Here is a 20,737-nt window from a genome sequence, read left to right as displayed (position 1 = left end):
GGTGCTGGGGTCGGCGAGCCCGCCTCGGGCCTTCTTGTGCCGGCCGCGACGGGATCCCCCGCCGGTACCAGGCTCGCCGCGGGAGGCTCCACCCTCCCTTTGCCTTGGCGCCGCTGGGCCGTCCCCAGCCCTACCAAGTCAGGAGCCCCTCGCCACTCTTCTTCCTGCAAGAAAAATGGCCGGACTGGTGTGCTGGGTCCCTCACTCAACCGAAACCCCGACCCACCCTGCCTCCAACCCATCCCCCGCGCCCCGTCCCCCAAGACTCCCCATCCTCCCCCCGCCTCTCCACCTCCTCCTCGTCCTCCCTCCACACCAAACCCCCAAAACCCGCACCCCTGTCGTCGGACCACGCCCCCCCTTCCCTCCAGCCCGCCGCGCCGGACACCTGCCCCCCAGACCCTCCCCGCGCCTCCCTTACCCCCTCCCCTCATGACTCAAAAACGTCCAACCCCTCCCAGTTCCCCCTACTCCCCTCCGATAGTAACAGCGGGGACCACTCCCCCGCCTCCTCCTGCTCCCGCTTGGCCCCAAGCCCTCCCCAACCCCTTCTGCTTCTGCACCCCTACCTCCGCCAGACAAACATCCCCGAAAGCCCCCCCATCCACTCGTGGTCCCCATGCCCCCCCACCCTGGCTCCCCTTGTCACCTAACCCCTTGTCGCCCCCATCCAGCCCCTTCTGCCTCCTTCGCCATCCCCCCCAGCGAGACAGGACCCTCCAAGCCCCCTTTTTGGCCCCCCTTCTCCAACCTGTGGGCCCCCCCGCCGGCCCCTCCCCCCTCCTCTCGCCCAGCTCCCCCACTCACAACCCTCCCCACCCCCCCTGCACCCCATGCTCCTCCTGTGCCCGCGGGGGGGGGACTGGCATCCGCCCCCCCTTTTCTCGCACCTGCCGCATCCCTGCCGTCCACACACGTCATCGCTGAGGAAGCGCTCCGTCCGATCCCCCGCCTCCCGCAGCCTTCCTCCCCACCCATCCCGCCCCCACAGACGTCTCTTCTCTCGCCGCGGGGGGAGCGCTCTTTGCGCTGCCCCGCCGCGGCGCTCGCTCGCTCCCCCGACACCCCCGCCCGCCCCGCCCTCTCCACAGCGGGGGAAGTGCTCTTCGCGCCTCCCCGCCGTTTGCTGCCCGCCGCCCGCCCCGGCCCACCTACCCCCGCACCAGAGGTCCCAGGCAGAGGCGCGACCTCCGCCCCAGACCTCCCCGCCTTCACGGACGAGACCGCCCCCGAAGCAGCGGGGCGGTCAGACCCACCAACGGCCGCCCGCGACAGCACACCCCCGGATCGCCCCCTCCGCAATGGCCTCCTGCGGCCCCCCGCACCCGCCACGCCCCCAGCCCCGTCCCCCAGGGCCGCGCTCGGACCCTCCTTGCGGCCAAGGGGCCTCACCTGCATCCTCACCAGCTTCCGGGGCGGCGAGCAGACCAGCATGGCCGCCGCCACCCCTGCAGACGCGCTCCTCGCCGGGCCCACCCCCCCCCCCGAGGGGCCCACAAGGAGGTCCATCCGCCCTGCCTCACTGAGTAGGCAGATGACCTCCAGAACGCGAACATCATTATCCGCCATGAATGCAAGTAGAAACAACCACCAAAGCACCAAACGTCAGACAAAAAACCTATCCTGCAGCGCTCCCAACCACCAGGTTACCAAACCCTAAAATGGTAGCTGGGCAGGCGCTGATACCCCTGATAAACCCTTTGGGCTATATGTTTAAAACTTGGGCTGTCTTTGGGCTATCCCAAAACAGCCCAACACAGCACAACATGGCTGCCGCCATCTCATACCCCCTTCCCCTCCCAATCTGCCCGGGAGGCAGACCTCGAGGCTCGGCTGCCCCCCAAAACCCCCTTGTGGCACGTTCGTATGTCCCCCCAACCCATGATCAGCCTCCCTTGTGCTTCACACCTCCCGGCACAACTCTCAGCAGGCGGCAGAAGGGCATCGCTCCTCCCGTCTCACAGCCGAAACCACCAGTGCTGCCTCCGGCTAAGAGCAGGCAATTACTGCCGGCTCTGATGAGCAAGCACAACAGCGTGTCAAAAACACGCCAGAATGAGACAAAGCCAAAACATGCCCAAACTACATAGAGACAGGAACAGGATAAACAAGTGAAAACAAATGTGCACATATAACTTGTGCAAACAGGAATATGCACTGGCGCCGGAAGAAAACTCCTACCGACTCCAAATCAGGGCATGTATCTCTTTTCTTTACCATTCACAATCTAGTTTAATTATTTTTTTACATTATCAGTTTTGCTTTTTTCTCTATTTTAAGCCGTTGGCTCGTCTTGGCTCCTCTGTGTTTTGTTCTGTCCAAACTGTTTTTTCCCCGGGCTGGACAATTATTTTCGTTGTTGCTCTACGAGGTTTCATTTCCCAAAAGGTTCTTTTCTGCATGTAATGAATAGCATAGGGTCTATGCTTTCTAGGTGCTATAGTTCTCAGTCAAATATAACAACAAGCATTTACAATGCAACGGTCTCGCCTTTGCAAAAGTTAGAGCTATTGGCATTGTAAATGACAACATTTTTATGAATGTGTTGGTTTTGAAAACAGATAAATAAATGGCAGTCATTTACAATGCCAATAGCTTAATCTCTCACAAATGCGAGACCTATTGCATCTGCAATGCAATAGGTCGCGTATTTACGCGAGTTTGAGCTATTGACATTGCAAATAACAATGCGTTTTATTTATGTTTCAAAAACCAAAACATAAATAAAAGGTCTCTCACACTGCTGTCTCTCTCACACGGCTGTCTCTCTCACACTGCTGTCTCTCTCACACACACAGAGCCACACACACACACACACACAGACAGAGCCAAACACACACAGAGCCAAACACACACAGGCACACACAGAGCCCGCCACACACACACACACAGCCCCACACACAGAGCTACACACACACACAGAGCCACACACACACACACAGAGCCACACACACAGAGCCACACACACATAGCCACACCAATGGACCAATGGAAAGCACAAGAATCCACAAGATGGCGGACCCTCTGGCTCCGAATCAAATCCTGCTAATATCCTGTTCCTTCCTTGCTTCTTCATACCTGTGTTGATGATCGGAAGGTGTGAGTAAGCTTGGTGTGCCTGGTCGGGAGTTCAGAGGTGTTTTACTGTCCGAGACTGAGACTTTTCCGGTGAGGCGGTCGGTGCGCGGTCTCCCAAGATGGCGGCCGAGGCGGACTGATCAAAGCTGAGGGCTGGAGCTGCGGAACCTTTGTCTGGTGTGCCGGTAGTGGGTCCGGGTAGGTGCCCATTGCGATATGGAGGAGCAGTGCCGGGATCCGACTGGGCCCTCCCCTGTGCCAGTGTAATCAGAGGTTTGTGGCTGCCCTGAGACATCTGGCGGCTGACGTGGCGGCGGCGAGATAGACAGGCAGGAAGCTGCTGAAGGAGTGGGAGGCTCCCCTCATTAAAGAGCGATGGAGGATTGAGCCCGGGCACCCGCTATTGAGATCTGCGGGTGCCGATAGTGGAGAAGAGGGAGCCCTGCAGTGCCTTTATTCGGAGAGTCGGTAGGGTGTCTGAGCAGGTGTCGGTTGCGGTGAGAGCAATCCACGCTGCGATCAGATTGGGCCCTCTGCTGTGACTGTGTACCGTAGATTTGTTCCAGTTCTAGGCCCCTGCCCTCGCCGGCTTCGGGCCCACATCCCTACCCACCGCAGCTCTGCGGCACGGACCTGCACTCAATGATTGGATAGCGCCTAATTCCGGAAGTTTTGATTTGAGCAGGGCACCCGTTTCGCATGGCCACCTTGCCCGAGTGTTGTTGCGCGAGAAGCACTGTGCCTTTTAAATGCATCAGGGCTTTAAGTGGGCCTCGAAATGGGTCTCCAAAGACAGCCACCTGAATACCTGCTCTGAAAACACCACGAAGACAAGCAGGCCAATGGGTCAATGCATTTATTGAAGTGATATAGTACTCGGGACCCGTGGAAGGGTTACAGCCCCCATCGCCTCTTCTCCTTCCTTGGCTCGACGATCCCGCAGCTCCTGCCAGATGCCCACCAAAAGCTCTTGTCTGCCGTCCACCTGGGGCTGCGCTTCCGCCCAATAAGCCCAGACTCAGGTCGCCGGCATCCGCTGCTTCTTCCTGTATGCCTGCCTTCCTCCTCCCGCTCCCCTGGCCTCGGGGCTCTGCTGCAATGCCTGCCAAGCTCCTGCCTCACGGCCTGGCCGCAGGACTGATCTTCCCCCGGCTCAGTGCCCCGGTGCGCGGCCTCTTCCCGCCTGCCGCCACTCACCGGTCCTGCCCGGCCCCTTTAACCCCCGCAGCGCCGGGAAGCGCCTGCCCCCGACCGGCAGGAAAGCTGTGCCATGTCTCCGCCGAGGTCCTGGCCGGGGAAAGTATGCTCCAGACACAGATACATGTTATTAAATAAACAAGCCTAGGAAACACTGCTCGAGATGAGGATGAGGTGGATTACGTAAGAGGGTAAACACGAAGGAACTAAGCCCCGTCCTTTTGCGATTGGGGGGCGTGTTTTTCTTTCTCCCCTCGTCTCCATTGGCTGGAATGTAAACAACGGGTGTGTTTTTGAGTTGTTGTTTACATTCCAGCCAATGGAAAGAGGAGAGAAAGAAATGAAAAAAACAAGCCCCCAATCCGAAAAAGATGGGGCTTAGAGCGAGAGAATGACGTCACTGAGACCGCTTCTCCAATGGCTGGCCGCCGTTTAGGAGGCCAGCCAATGGAGAAGAGGGGCGGAGTTTACCCTCGCTACTCAGTCATTAAATCTCGCCAGCGAGACTGCGCATGTGCGCAGACTATGCTAGCCGAGACCTAAAAAAGTGTATGACTCATGAGCAGTAAGGCTGAGCACTCTTAACCCAACAACCAAAAACAATGCCAATACTGCTGATTATTTGAATTTATTTAAATCCAAGAACGTGTGGACAGACCATCCTTAAGCTCATTAGTAGCTTTTATTTGAATGTCCCAAGTTTTTTAAGATTTGTCTTCAACAAAAACAATTTCATACATATAATAAACACTTCATTTAAACACTATACAGAAAAAATGAAAATGAATTACACTAACATTCAACAGTTCTCATCACTCTCGCCACACCATTTACTCTACAACCACATCACACACACTCTCAAAAGGATACACTAGGCATTCATACTTGTGAATCTTGTACCAAACAATATTGCTGTTAATCACAATTTCTTTAATGTCCTATACAATATTTACAAATTGAACAGGTTCATTAATTACATATCACATATGGCAAATTTACAATCAATTACTGAAAGCAAATGTTTGGTGATTCCACGGTCCTATACAATATTTACAAATTGAACAGGTTCATTAATTACATATCACATATGACAAATTTACAATCAATTACTGAAAGCAAATGTTTGGTTATTCTGTGGAATTGATTGTAAATTTGTCACATCCTCTTTCTTTGGTAAGCTGAACAGTTAAAGTGAAGGACACAGTCCAACGTTTGTGAAGAACTTGGAAAAACAAAGCAGCTCGATCATTGAAACAGTAGACCAATGGGCTGGAAACAGAAGACTTGATGCGTGCATCGTCAGAAAAACCGGAACCTGCAGGTATCCATAAGACAGTCCATCTAGACAGAGCAACGCGCCTCACTTAGGATCCGAACCTGAAAGAAGATAGAGTCATAATATACATTCCCACAGATGCAATATCCCCAATCGGTTTATAATAAAAAGTCTTAAACAAAGAATCAGTTGACCAATCAGCTGCTTTCATAATATCCATTAAACTAACTCCCATAGAAATTGCTTTGGAAGCCATAGTTCCACGGGTTGAATGTGCACCAAATTTTGTAACATCAATTCCTGCCTCACCCATGAGCCATCTCACCCATCTTGCCCATGTAGCCGGGGTCACCGGGCGAAAAGGTTTTTGCTAAGCAATCAACAACTGACCATGCATATCTTGTCGAAATTCAGCAGTACTTACCTCATAATCCTTAGTACATTGCACTACACAAAGTTTTGGATTATTAGGAAAACTCGGGTATGTAATAGAGGCAGTATTACACTTAGTGCGTCTGGAGATAGCAAAAGTGACACCATCTGGTGAAAATCTACAACCTGCAAGATCCAGAGCACGGATGTCAGAAACGCGTTTACAAGAAACCAAACATAATAACATAGTTAATTTTGCTGAAAGCTGTTTGCGGGATATATTATTATTGAAGGGCCAAGCCTCCAGGAATCATAAAACAGTAGAAACATCCCATAAATCAACAATTTAGGGCAAGGCGGTTTTACCAACCTAATACGCCTGAGTAACTTGCAAACTAATGGGTGTTCACCAGCAGGTTTGTCATTGATTGTTATATGGGCAGCAGAAATGGCAGATCAAAAATTATTAACTGTTCTATAAGCAAGACCGGAAGAAGCAATTTATGCAAGAAAATTCACGATCAAAGAGATATCTGCTGAAGCGGGATCCAACTCCCGTTGATCGCACCAACTACACCATCGTTTCCAGGCTGTGGAATAACGTTTGTGTGTGTTGGGAGACTAAGCCTCGCTGATAAATCTGGTAGCGTCTCGCAAAAGGCCTGGGATTTTCCAGCGATCCCCGAAACCCGCCATGCCACTAGAAGGAGTTGACCGATTCTATCAGTGAAAGCGGATTGTTGAGAGGGTCCAGCAACAGATTCCAATGCTGGGGAAGAAGGAGTGGCACTGCACAAATCATCTCCAGAAGAACAGGGAACCAAGCCTGAGCCCTCCAAAGAGGAGCTTTCAGAATCAATTCCAGAGCTTCCGGATCTGGCACTGACCCCAAATCCTAGTTAGAGACCTGAATACACGAGGATGAAGCCTCCAATCGCTGAAATCCCTGAGATGACGAGAGTTCCAATCTGCAATCAGATTGTTGCACCCCGGAAGGTATTCCGCAATCACTGTGATTTTTCTCTGAAGACAAAAGTGGCAGAAATCCTTGGCAATTTCTGCAAGAATCTTGGACTTCGTTCCCCTTAATTTATTGATATGCTGAACCGCCGACACATTGTCCATGCGGTGAAGAATGCTACAATTTGTCATGCGTGGAGAAAGACAACGAAGCGCAAATGACCCTGCTAGAAGCTCCAGACAATTCATATGGAGAGACAATTCGTCCTGGGACCATATGCCCCCCGTAGTTACCTGACCGCAACGGGCTCCCCATCCCCACCGACTGGCGTCGGACTCTATCACCAATTCCGGAGCCACTCCGAACTCCTGCTGGAACTGCAGCTTCACTAGCATCCGGCCCGCCAACCCACCCACCCACCGAAGAACCCAACTTCCTCCGATGCATCCTGCTCAACACCCGCTCCGCCCACAAACACGCAGTCGAATTCTGGTACCTACTCGACACCAACGCCCCAGATGTCGCCTTCCTGACGGAGACCTGGCTGAACCCCTCCTCGGCACCCGACATCGCCATAGCCATCCCAGAAGGCTACAAGATCACCCGCAAGGACCGCACCAAAGGAGTAGAAGGAGGAATCGCCATCATCCACAGAAACACTCTCAAAATCTCGATAGACACCAACGACACCCTCAGCACCGCCGAACACCTGCACTTCCAGATCCACACCGACCCCAACACCACCCTCAGAGGCACCCTCATCTACAGACCCCCTGGACCCTGACCGCAGTTCAGCGACTCCATCTGCTTCCCTGCTGCTAAAATCATAATGTACAGGCAGTGTCAAAGTCTGGGAATCCAACTAGACCACAAACTTACGATGAAAGACAACATCAGGAACATCTCAGGGTCATGCTACCACAGCCTCGTCTACTACGAAAAATACTCCCCTACTTACCATTAAAACATCGCAGAACAGTAGTACAGGCTATGGTTGTGAGTCGGCTTGATTACGGAAATGCGCTGCTGGCCGAATTGGGGGAGAAAACGCTTTCCAAACTTCAAGTGATTCAAAACCCGGCAGCAAGGATGGTCTTAAACCAACCCCCTGGATCCTCTTCTGTTCCCCTTCTCAGAAAATTGCACTGGCTCCCAGTGAAAAAGATATCCTTTTTCCAAATCTGTTGCCTCTCCTTTAAAGCTCTTAAAGGGCAAGCCCCCCGTTATCTGCAAAACAAGCTATCAAAGCACCTATCCCAATGCAATTTAAGATCCAATTCATTAGCTTTCCTGAATATCCCTCGCATTCGTTTAAGTCGTACAGGTGGCAGAGCTTTTTCTGATATTGTTCCCAAATACTGGAACTCATTACCAGAGTCCCTGCGTAAATCTACATCTCTTTTGACCTTCAGGAAACTACTAAAAACGTTCTTGTTCTAATTAAGACTTCTTTCCACGAGCAAACACCATCCTGATCCGCCCTATGCTAGCCTCCAGGTTTAGGCGCTGAGATGCCCCCGTGTGATTCACGCGCTATACAAAAGCCCATTAACATAACATTTTGAACGCGAAGAACAGGAGCAAATAGCAGATTTCACCCGGAGAAACAGTTTGTATGACAGGGAATGAGTTTCACAACCACCCTTAGAGTTTCACTAGTGTGCAATGTTCAAAAACTTAAATAGGTGAAACCACTTGGTTCTGCGTTGCCAGCGCACACTGCATCATGGTTGACAGGGGTTCATTTAAAAAAAAAAAAAAAGTCTTCCCTGCTACGTACCACCCTAGACATAACAATAAACAAGCATTTGCTCGAGTTTAAGCTATTGGAATTGTAAGTGAGAATGCCTTTTATTTACATTTTAAAAACAAAAACATGTCATTTACAATGCCAATAGCTAAAACTCACGTAAATGCAAGACCTATTGCATTGCGAATGCTTGGTTTTTACATGTCGCTTGGCCACACATCAGTCTGCCCCAGGTCACACGGTTATGTGAGATCTCTAAATGTAGAATGCGGGAATAGTAGCCACTGGGCTACCTTTCCTCACTAGGCGCAGTCCTTGAACTGCGCCATAAATACCGGAAATTGTGCACCCTTTAACTCACTATGAATGCTGAAACGCAGTCTCCATTGGAACATATATCCGTATATTTTACGTTGCGGCCTTGTCAATTGGTCTCTCTTTCAACGCACTTATTCTCCAAGTACAGTAGTTTGGACATTACTCACAGCGATGTCGCCCCTTGTGCTCGCATACACGTCCTCGCTGTTTACTGTGTCCTTCCTTCTATACAGCTCACCTCGCGGATACTTTGAAGCGCTAGGCACTGTGATATTGCACTTTACCTTGTTGGTTCTAGGAAGGATATAGTGTTTGCATATATGTGTTAGTGGACCGGCCTAGGAAAGCCCCAAGGTTGCTCTATAACCTGCAGTGGGGGCTTCAGACCACTGCTGCCTATGTGGGGCTCCTGCAGACGGCGCCCACAGGCCTGCCCAGCCGAGCAAATAAAACTGCTTCCCTGCTGCTGACACAAGCCAGAGCACTGCAAATTGATGACCCTGCTTTTCTCGTGAGACAGACCCGGAAAATGTACTTGTGTCAAATGGAAATTGGGCTCCGTCTACACGAAGCTGCAAGAAACGTCCTTGAGGTCGGAGAAGTTCTGTACAGATGAGATGTTCAGTGCACAGATTCAGCCAAGGGTACGTACCTGGCAGAAATGTTGAGAATTACAATGCAAAACTACAAGACAGTATGTGGAGGGAGAAACATGCTCTAATGTAACGTGCTGCAGAGTTCTACGAGTGTGCATCAGAGGAATCCCGTTCAGATAAATGACAAGTAATACCAGTCGCGCACGTCGCACTCCCGCGCCCAGCCCCAGGATGCATAACTCGGCATGCCACAAGCCAGGGGGAGATCTGGCCCCACCGACCAAAGTTATCTTCCGTTTTCAGGGTTCGAGCCTTGGCCTGGACTAGTATCACTTAATCAGAAGCTGTCACCATTGTGCGAATGAACAAAAAAGTGCTTACCGACTAGTTCAAGGAGACAGTGTAACGCTGCAAGTAAAGGATCCAGTCCAGATGGGCCATCCAAAAAGGAGACAGGGAGGTAACAAAGAAGCCTCATTTTGAATCAGAAGCCAGCATTCAGCATAAACGATGATGCCAGCCAATAAGAATGGTCGGCGGGCTTCAACTCCACTTCGGAAATCTCCTTGATTACAATAAGCCTCGCAAAGCGAGCAGCGCATTTGCGCTGCAACGCAGGTCTGCGAGACCTAAAAAGGCCAGACGGAAACCATGCCCTGTGTGAGAGGACCTGCGCTTCAATGATTAAATTGTTTACTGTGCAACATGTAAAGTTTATTTATTTTTTTTTTTTTTTTTTTTTAAAGTGCAAAACATTTATTTAGCATTTCCAGGAGTACACAGCGTCTCACCAACAACCCGGAGGCCGGCCGCCATCAATGCATACAGAAATATAAATCATAGCAGATATGCATGAATGTGACAACATTCCAGGCCCCAGCATAATCAGAGTGGCAAATGCAGCGTCAGTACAGCGAAATCTATGAGTCTTGCATTTTTACAAGTTATACCTTAAACTAAACATGAACAGTAACATGTGCAATGTCCATCCGAACCCAAGCATGAGGGGGGGGGGGCACAACAAATCCTGAGGGGTACGTGGGCAGCATAGCTACACAACTACAAGCCAAGTGCGAGGCGGGCCACAGTATCAGAGGTAGTAGGCCGCGCGAGACTTGGGGGAGGACGTTCTGATTGAAACGGGGTGACCAGGGAGCACAAAGAAGGGGGGGGGGGTGGGGGGGGGGCAGGAGCAACAAGCAGCGCACATATCATGCCAGATACATCAGACCAGGAGTGTCAATGTGAGATCAAGAAACAACAACCGCTCAATATCTCAATAACTCAACCTCAAGTGCCATCTCCCTCTAGCGGGTTAGTTACCAAATAGCATTGTAACGGGGCCCAGATGTCAGTAGGCCTAGAAGTGGGCGGCAGTAGCTCAGAATATGTACTTAACTGCTCCTGGCAGTACACCATGTCACTCATCCAGTCCTTAAATTTTGGCGCCCTTCCTCTCCCCCATCTACAGGCCACCCTGCGTTTGGCCAGAAGCATAGCCAGCGCCACATATTTACGGTGAGCCGCCTGGAGAGGCGCAACATACCCCAGAAGGGCCACCAACGGGGATGGAGCAACCGTCATGTGTATCATTTTGGATAGTGCCGTAAACACTTGAGTCCAGTATAAGTTCACTTCAGCACACCCCCAGGCAAGGTGAAGGAAATCCGCCCCTGGAGCCCCACACCTGTCACATGTATCAGTAGGCCTAAGCTGGAACCTGTGGAGGCGCGCTGGAGTGTAATATAGCCTGTGTAGGAATTTATAATGAAGTATCCTATAACGGCTGTTAGAGGAGATGCGCTCGGTCTGTTGCAGGCAAAAATCCCATTGGGTGTCTGTGAGAGCGAAGGCCAGGTCCTGTTCCCATTTACGCCTAGCGGGCAGATCATTATAGGTGATGTTAGTCCTAACAGATTTATACAGTGTGGACACCAGCTTAATAGGGTTATCAAGAAGCAACATGTTTTGCAGGGGAGGAAGTACTGAGGGCTCGCAAGGGAAGTCAGGCGTTATGGCTTGTAACCCGTGTCTGAGTCTGACATAGTAAAACACGTCAAGAGGTGTGGGTTGTATGCTCCCGTAAAACTGATCTCTAGTCCGGAAGACACCGTCCAGATACAGGTCCCCCCATGTACTGACGTTTAGTTTCCCAAGCAGTTTTTGAAAGCCAGCCTCTTGCAGGAGCGGCAGGTTCGGGTGATAGGCTAGCGGCAGCCGTGGGGCATAAAGAAAGTCCAGGTCAAGCATAGCACCAATGGAGTGCCACGCCGTCACCGTGCTGGACACCGTGGAAGGAGTCTTATCCCTACCCTCAACCCGGGAGTAGAGGGCACCTTCAATGGGGATCGGATGGGCCAACCAGTGTTCGGCCGCTAATTGCGGCATATACCTCTGCTGGCGTATCCAGAAGTATGCATAATGGGCCTGAGCAGCTCGGTAATAAAGCTCAAAGTCAGGTATCCCGAAACCCCCCTGGGAGAATGGTCTGACTAGAATATCCCACTTGAGCCTGGGTGTCTTGCCACCCCACACTAGGCGGAGCATTTCCGAACGCAGTAACCGAAAGAAATGGGATCCGGGGTGAAACGGAATGTTCATGAAGAGGTACAACAGCTGAGGGAGTATAACCATTTTAATCAATGAGGCACGACCCGCCATGGAGAGGGGGAGTGTGATCCATCTAGATATACTGTCACGCATCTTGTCCATTACAGTGCCATAATTGGCACGTATCAGCTCCTCTCTGCCTCTTTCCACATGTATGCCTAAGTATTTGAAATCTCCCGAACACCAAGCAAGAGGGAACTCCAGCTGAAACGGACTCGTCGAGGCAGTAAGGGGGAAGATACATGACTTCTTCCAGTTAATCTGGATGCCAGAAAGGGCACCAAATCGTATGAACTCCCTAAGTATGGGGTGCAGGTTATCGCTAGGGTGGCGAACATAAAGGGTAATGTCGTCCGCATACATAGAGACGAGTAACTGTCTCTGAAAACAACGCAGTGCACTTTCCTGATGCCGCTGTCTCAGTTTGGCAGCTAGTGGTTCAGTGGCTATGGCAAAAAGGAGGGGGGGCAGGGGGCAGCCCTGCCTCGTCCCTCTGGAGATCGGGAAGGCTGACGACAATTTCCCATTAATGAGGACTCTGGCCTCCGGCCTGGTATACAGTAATCTAATCCAGGAGATAAACACAGGAGGGAATCCCATTCGCTCAAGAACACTGAACACATAATTCCATTCGAGCGAATCGAACGCCTTGGTGGCGTCCAAAAAAATAGCCGCCATCGGGAGGTCTTCATGAATGGAATCATACACCGAAAAAAAAGTGCGGAGATTGTGTGACGTCGCCCTTCCAGGCACAAATCCGGCCTGATCGGGTAGTATCAGAGTCGGCAGTAGGAGGCTGATGCGCGTTGCAATCAGTTTCGCGAGAATTTTAACGTCACAATTTAGGAGGGACAACGGTCGGTAGGAATCGCAGCTCGAGGCTGGCTTCCCAGGCTTAAGCAGTGACGTAATAAGGGCAATTCTCATGGAGGCCGGTAGATGGCCCACCTCCAGCGCATCCTCATAGACCTCCCGCAGTACCGGCGCCATGAAGTCAATGAACGTTTTGTAGAACTCAATGGGTATACCATCTAATCCAGTGGCCTTACCTGATTTCATGCCCATGATAGCCTCTCTGACCTCATCCAGCTCAAAGGGGGCGCTCAAGAACTCTCGCTGTGCATCGCTCAACCACCCTAAAGAGACATCAGTCAGATAGTCGTCTAGTGTGAGCCCTCCAGTCCCGTTAGAGGTGTACAGCATACCGTAATGCTGCACAAATTCATTCAGGATTTGGGTAGTGTCCCTGAGAACCAATCCCTCAGCCGTTTCCAGTTCCAGTATGACCGTCGGCGATCGCATCAGTTTGACCGTCGCCGCCAGAGCTTTCCCAGGTCTCTCGCCCTCCCCATATCGCCTGGCCACCCAGTACTTGTTCCTAAACTTCACCTCACGAGCAGCCTCCTCGGAGAACTCCGTTAATTTCACACGAATGGTTGCAAGGGTTGCACTGTCAGGATTAGCCCTAAGGCGGCTCTCAGCACTACGCAGGTCATCTTCTATGGAGCGCAATTTAGCCAGTATACTCTTGAGTACCCCCGATCCTTTTGAAATACATAAGCCCCGGAGCGTGGCCTTAAAGGCGTCCCATATGGTCTCAACGTCCTGGACAGAGTCCGTATTTCTTTTAAAGAAATCCAGACATTCCTCTCGGAGCTCATCCTGGAACACCGAGTCCAGTAGCATAGAGGGTTGCATACGCCACGCCGTCACTGGGGGGCCTAGCTCAGAGCCGGTCAGTGTAATAAGAACAGGGGAGTGGTCGGAATATGTCCTAGGGAGGTGTGACGCGTGTGTAAGCGCCGTGTACAGTTGTGAGGTGAGGAGGAAGTAGTCAAGCCGCGCCCACGACTTGGCCTGTGCCGTAAAGTGTGTACCCTCCTGTCTCGTCCCGCAATGTGAGCGCCAGGCATCAACGAGATTGTTATCGGCAATGGTCGCACTAAGGACTTCTCGCCCATTAGTATAATGGTGTGGGGCAGGGTGCGACCTGTCCAAAGGGGGGCGCAGTGTCACGTTAAAATCTCCTCCCCACATGAGGTGCTGTGGCCCTGTCTCAACTATCGCAGCCCATAAGGATGTGAAGAAGTGCGGGTCATCTGAATTGGGCCCATAACAACATGCTAATGTCACTGACATATGCCCTAGCCTGCCCCATAACAAACAATACCTCCCCTGTGGATCAGCCCTAGAGCCCACTAGCTGAAATGGTGTGGACCTCTTAACTAGAATGGCCGTACCTCTTGCATACGAGGAGTAATTGGCGAATATCGAATGAGAGGCCCACCTATTCCCAAATGCGCATGTTTTGTTGGGCGCAAAGTGTGTTTCCTGGAGGAAAGCAATGTGGATGTTATGGCGATCTAGGTACCTCAAGATGTGCCTCCTCTTCCTATGGTCTCCCAGCCCTCGCACATTCCAAGTGACAACATTTAGGCGTGTATCAGCCATGTAGGAGGGTAAATGAACTGTAGCAACAGCAGAGAGTGGAAACAGCTAAACAATGTTCAGCAAACAATATGCCATTAGCCAATCGGCCCAGGTCAACGACACCCCACAAGATAGCAGAATGGCGCAGCGCCGAAACGCCTTTGTCGATCGTGCCACCCCCCAGCCACAAATAACGCACAAACCACCCATCCCCACCCCACATCCCCCAGTCATGTCTAAGAAGCCCCCCATAGGGCAGACAATAGAGCACAGAACATCGCATGCACATGTTAAAACCAAAAACCCAACAACCATCCCGACATGTTCCCCACCCCTTCCCCTCCCCAACAGCCTCAACAGCCAGCCGCAGCCGGAAAAAGGGCAAACATTCCTCAATACAGAACCATACAATGCTAATGTCACCAGTTATTCGAACAGATGCCGCAGCTCGCCTATTGCAAGGTCGACACCTCCAAGAAGTAACCCACCACCCCCCGCCCACTGAAGCCACCCCAACCAGCCAGCACCCTAGTCCCGCCCCCCACCCACAAACACAGAAAATAGTCAAAACTATCCAATAAACATGAATCCAAGTAAAGGTCATTGGGGAACACCCAGTAGAGGTCATCAGAGGTGCACGTACCGCCACCCCCAGCTATCCCACTCCGCACAAGTCCACCCTTGGAGTCGCCATCCAGGGCAGAGAGGGAAGAAGGGGGTGGGGGCCTGGCATACATTACCACCTGCAGTCCAACACTCGCCCGCGGCACCCCATAGGCGGCCGCAGCCACCACCACGTTGAATGAGTCCCCGTTAGTCGGGAGGGAAGTGAAGGCAAATCAGTGAGATGCAAGAAGCGTAGCTGCAGAGAGCCAGTTGCGGCCTACTCAATGTCAGAAGCATTCAAGTCCGCAGGGTCCTCAGATCTCCTGGGCCGTTTGGGCAGAGTCTTAAGGTAGTCCTCAACCTGTTGCGGGTTGAGAAAGAAGTGTTGCGTACCCTGGTGTGTAACACGCAGCTTGGCTGGGTACAGGAGAGCATAGTCAATGTTCAAGTCCCGCAGTTTCCGTTTGACGGCAAGAAACTTCCGTCGCTGTTCCTGGACTACCGGGGTAAAGTCTGGATAAATGGAGAAGGGCACGCCATCATATGTTAGGTTCTGGTTCGCTCTGGCGGCTCTGAGTGCCGCATCTCGATCCCGGTAGTTGAGTAGGCGTGCTATGATGGGCCTCGGTGGGGCTCCGGGCTTGGGTTGAGGACCAAGAGAACGATGTGCACGTTCCACAATAAATTGACTCGAGAGCGCGTCCTCCCCCACTGTCGCTGTTAGCAGTTTCTCGATGTAGAGCTCCATTTTCCCGGTGTTGGTCGATTCGGGAATGCCCGTGACGCGGACGTTGTTCCGCCGGCTCCTCGCCTCCAACTCCTCGTTCTTGGCGGCAATCACCCTCAGTACATTGTCCATCCTAGCCAGGCGAGTGTCATGCGCCGCAGTCGCGTCATCAGCAGCCGAGATCCTGCGCTCCGCCTCATTTATACGTTCTTCATGCACGTCTATCTTTTGGGCTATGCCATCCATCCTAGATGTCAGCCGGTCTACCTTGTCGACCACCGTCGCGAAGCCCTGGCGCATCTCTTGCAGTATGGTGGCCATATCCGGGGTCAGTGGGGCCGACGTCGAGGCCACCGCAATCGGGCTTCTATGTGGCGCCGTGTCCCCTGTGTGCCGCGTCGTCTTCTTCTGCGCCGCGCTGTCAAACTGCAGCTTGGGTTGGCGACTATCAGGCTTGCCCATGTTGCCAGCAAAGTGTGTTAGCAGTGTGACTATGCGCTGTGCGTACCGCCGCCGGAGGTGAGGCGGAAAGAGAGACAGCTCTCGTACCCTATGTGGCACAGCAGTTTGTCACCCGCAGCCAGGGCGCCAGTCAATGCAGGGCTGCACAGTGATTCCCAGCGGGGCTGTTCAGAGCGCCCAGAAGTGCAGGTCAGGATGAGAGAGTTCACCAGCGCTCCAGCGCGGGAAGCACATCTAGAGGCGTAGCGCCTAGAAGGGAGGAGGCAGGCACCGCAATAGAGTCGGCCGCTCACCAGGGAACAAGCACAGGCAGTCCCCAAGGCCGTGAATGAGGCGGGAAAGCAGTCCTTCGGCCGCGCCGACCCCCCGCTGGCGCGTGTAGCCGGTCCAAAATTGCGCCAAAACAATGTGCCCAGAATGTCAATAATGGAGCGCCTAGGAGCGTGATACTCGCGGGAGGCTTACACCGTCTCCCCTCCCGCGCAGTACTCAGTGTGCTTCACAGGCACCTCACCGCTTTACGCTCGCCGGCAGTCCCAGCGCCACAGCCGGTCGCGTTGCCCACTCAGTGCCAGAGGCCTACCTGCCTCGTGGGGATCCCCGGGCTCGCGCACGTCCAGGCGCCGGCTGCAGGCTCCGTCTCAGCAAGGCTCACGCAGCCGGGGGGTCCGCAGCTCGTAACTCCGGGACACAATGGAATATCGGCTCCAAACTTGCACCGATTGTGGAGAGTGGCCCGCCGCCCCTCCGTGGGGATTTTCGGGCAGGTGCGTGCAGGGGAACAGGAGAAATGCAGGATAATCACGCCAGGCAGCTGGAGCCTCACGTAGGTGCGGCCATTCAGCAAGTGCGCCCTCTAGCGCCCCCCAACATGTAAAGTTGTAATCCTGGCTACCCACTCGAACACATTGAGTGATCCTGGACAATTTACTTTATCCGCTTTTGCTTCCCAGCCTTCTTCTCAGCTGCAGTTTTTTGATGTACCTAAATAATTAGGATTAATTTACAAGCATGCTGAGTTACAATAGCATGCTAAAGCAATTTCTTAAGAATGGGTAGAACAGTCTACCGGTGGGTACATCACCCCGTCGTAGTGTCGCGATATTCTGCACATTTCCCCGCACCACAATTAAGGAAAACAAAGCAGGCCATGCACTCTGCACTAGATAATTAATTCAAGCAGGATAATGACAATTTCAAAGCTTAGGTGATTAGAGGGCGAGGAGGTGCAAAGGCTGAGCATCACATGATAGGCCAAAGGGACAATTGGATGTGAGTCTGTGGGGAGAGTGTGGTGTTAAAAATAAGCCTCGGCAAAGCACTACGCTACGCTCGCGTAGTTTGCGCTACTTCGCACTACGCAAATTGCATGTAGCACAGTGCAAACAAGCGTAGTGTAGCGGTCATTTTTTGCTTGCTCGCGGTCCTCAACATCAAGTTGCCGATCGCGAGCGTGGAAAATAAACCCCCCAGTAAGATTCTCAACACGAGGTCAGGTTTCACATTGCGAGTGGTCGCGTATGCTCGCGACCGCTCGTGATGAGAAACTACCAGTCCATGTTGAGAAAGCTGCCGCTCGAGTAGAAATCTACTCGAGCGGCAGAAAACGACCGCTTGCACTGTGCAAGATGCAATTTGCACAGTGCACTACGCAGTTCGAGTAGCTCGCGTAGTGCGAAGTGCACTTCGCGTAGCTACACGTAGCACTACTTTGAGAACTACGCCCAGGGTTAAAAAGCTTTCTATTGCTCAGGGTGCAAATGGCATCGACCTCTCATTATTAAGACTCACGGCTTGTGCATCTACACCGTTATTGATGTGTTTGGGGCTCTGTGTGTTGTAGAGGGCGTTTTCGATTGTGCCAGAAAAATAAGTTGTACAGTTTTGCAAGACAGATGTTTCAGAGATGCACGTGCAAGTGTGATCTGATTTCAAGGATCCAAAAAAGTTATATGTGCCGTAAAAAACTTGCTTTCTTGCCCCGATTTCAGCCTGATGTGTTAGTTTTTATCCTAGTTCACATGGAATGACAGCCATCTTTATTCTCCTGCCAAGCCTTTTGGGTGGTGTTTTTCTGTCCGGACTGTCATGCTTGTCTTCTCCTCAGCATATCTCCCAGCAGACATGTCTCGCACGTTGCTTGATTGCGGAAGGGGCACGTGCGCCTAATCCAGGCGTTCACACAAATAGCAGGTTTATTTATTCTGGGAAGTCGATTGTGGTACATGCATCAACGTAGGCTTTTGCGATTCCTTAATTGCGATTATTAAGGAATCGCAATTAAGGAATCGCAAAAGCCTATGCATGTAGGAATCGCTATAAAAATAGCGATTCCTACACATTCCTTAACTGCGACTCACAAATTGTGAGTCGCAATTAAGGAATGCCGTCCATTAATTCCTATGGGCCTCCAGGCCCATAGGAATGATTTGGAGATTGCATGAGCAATTTGCGAGTACCAGTAGGTACTCGCAAATTGCTCATGCAATTTCAAGGGTGTTAAAATGACACCCTGTTGCATCCTGAAATTGATCTCTGCACATATGTTGCACACACACATGCCCTAAGGGCATGTGTGTGCGCAACATGAAACTTTGAAAAATGCACAAAAGTGCATTTTTCAAAGTTTTTGCAAATTACTATGAAGTTCAACTTCATGGTAATTTGCACCCCTTATTATCGAAATCACTAACTGGCACATGCACCAACGTAGGCTTTTGCGATTCCTAAATAGCGATTTTTAAGGAATCGCTATTTAGGAATCGCAAAAGCCTATGCATGTAGGAATCGCTAAACAAATAGCGATTCCTAAACATTCCTTAATTGCTACTCGCAAATTGCTAGTCGCAATTAAGGAATATTGTCCCATTCATTCCTATGGGTCTATAGGCCCATAGGAATCAATTGGAGATTGCATGAGCAATTTGCGAGTACCAGTAGGTACTCGCAAATTGCTCATGCAATTTCAAGGGTGCAAGTGTGTCAAAATGACAACCTGTTGCACCCCTGAAATTGATCTCTGCACATATGTTGCACACACACATGCCCTAAGGGCATGTGTGTGCACAACATGAAACTTTGAAAAATGCACAAAAGTGCATTTGTCAAAGTTTTTACAAATTACCATGAAGTTCAACTTCATGGTAATTTGCTACTCCTATTAGCGAAATCGCGAATTTTTTAACTTTCATGCATTACATTTAAGGAATCTCAATTTGGGAGTCCTTAAATGCAATCGCAATTTAAGGAATCGCAATTTAGAGATTCCTTAAATTGCGATTTGTGCATTTGGGATGATGCATCCCAAATGCAAAAATACCGGTCGCAAAGGGGCGGATTCTGAGAATCTGCCCGTTTGCGACCGGTTTTTGCTTTGATGCATGTGGGCCATTTAACATTTTAACATTGATGATTGACAGGAGGGAAACTGTTTAACTGTGCTCTTATGCTATGTTGGATCAGTAGCAGTGCATTGTGATACTAAAGCACATTCAGGGCGTGGTGGGGTCAAGGGTGGGCCTGATGTCTGTTGCAGTTTCGCAATGGCAGATTGCATGCAATATATTTGTTATATATGGAGAGAAAAACTATCAGTGTTATGTTATAGGTTTCTCGTACAGAGGAACACATGCAAGGAAGCAGCCAGGTGCTAGATAGCAGATAATGGTTAATCAAATATTAATCATGATTCATTACTATTTAAAAAGTAATATTTTCAGAAAATTCCCCAAAGATGATACTCTGTAACTCGATGCCTCTGATGGAAATGCCTGGGCTCCTTTACTTGTTTTATTTTTTTATTTTCATAAATGTGTATTGAAGGAGGTCAGGGGTTATGTTGTCGTCCCTTAAAGCATGGAAGGGCGTAAGTGCAAAGAGCACGAGAGCATGCTCTGTGTAAAGCCGGCCCTATGAGTTGAGCTATCTGTAGACACACGAGCCTCACAGCAGAACTAATGTAAGATGAGGGATTGAGGGTGTTCGAGGATGAAGTCTGCTGTGGTACAAAGGCATCTTACAGTTGGCCCATGAATCCGCAACACCTCATACTTCCATGTCCGACTGGAGTTTAGTGGTAAGTCGCTGCTCCACAGCTGAGGTTGGTTGACGTTCATTTAGGGATTAGATAACTTTGAACCCAGGGCTGAAGAAGAACCCTTTGTTAACCAACCTTCTCCCCCATTCTGTGTATACAGCTGTCCTGCTTAACTACTAGAGGAGACCCTTGTAAATCCCACTTTCATAGACTACACACCTCCTCCTCTTTACTGATCTGGTTACGTTTCACACTTGTCCCACAGTGCCGCATCACGTTTCCTAGGCGACCATGTTCCATTGCAAATGTCAGGTTTAC

This window comes from Lissotriton helveticus, chromosome 9, assembly GCF_964261635.1.
Source record: "Lissotriton helveticus chromosome 9, aLisHel1.1, whole genome shotgun sequence".
Classification (NCBI taxonomy): Eukaryota; Metazoa; Chordata; class Amphibia; order Caudata; family Salamandridae; genus Lissotriton; species Lissotriton helveticus.
Note: the sequence above shows the minus strand (reverse complement) of the source record.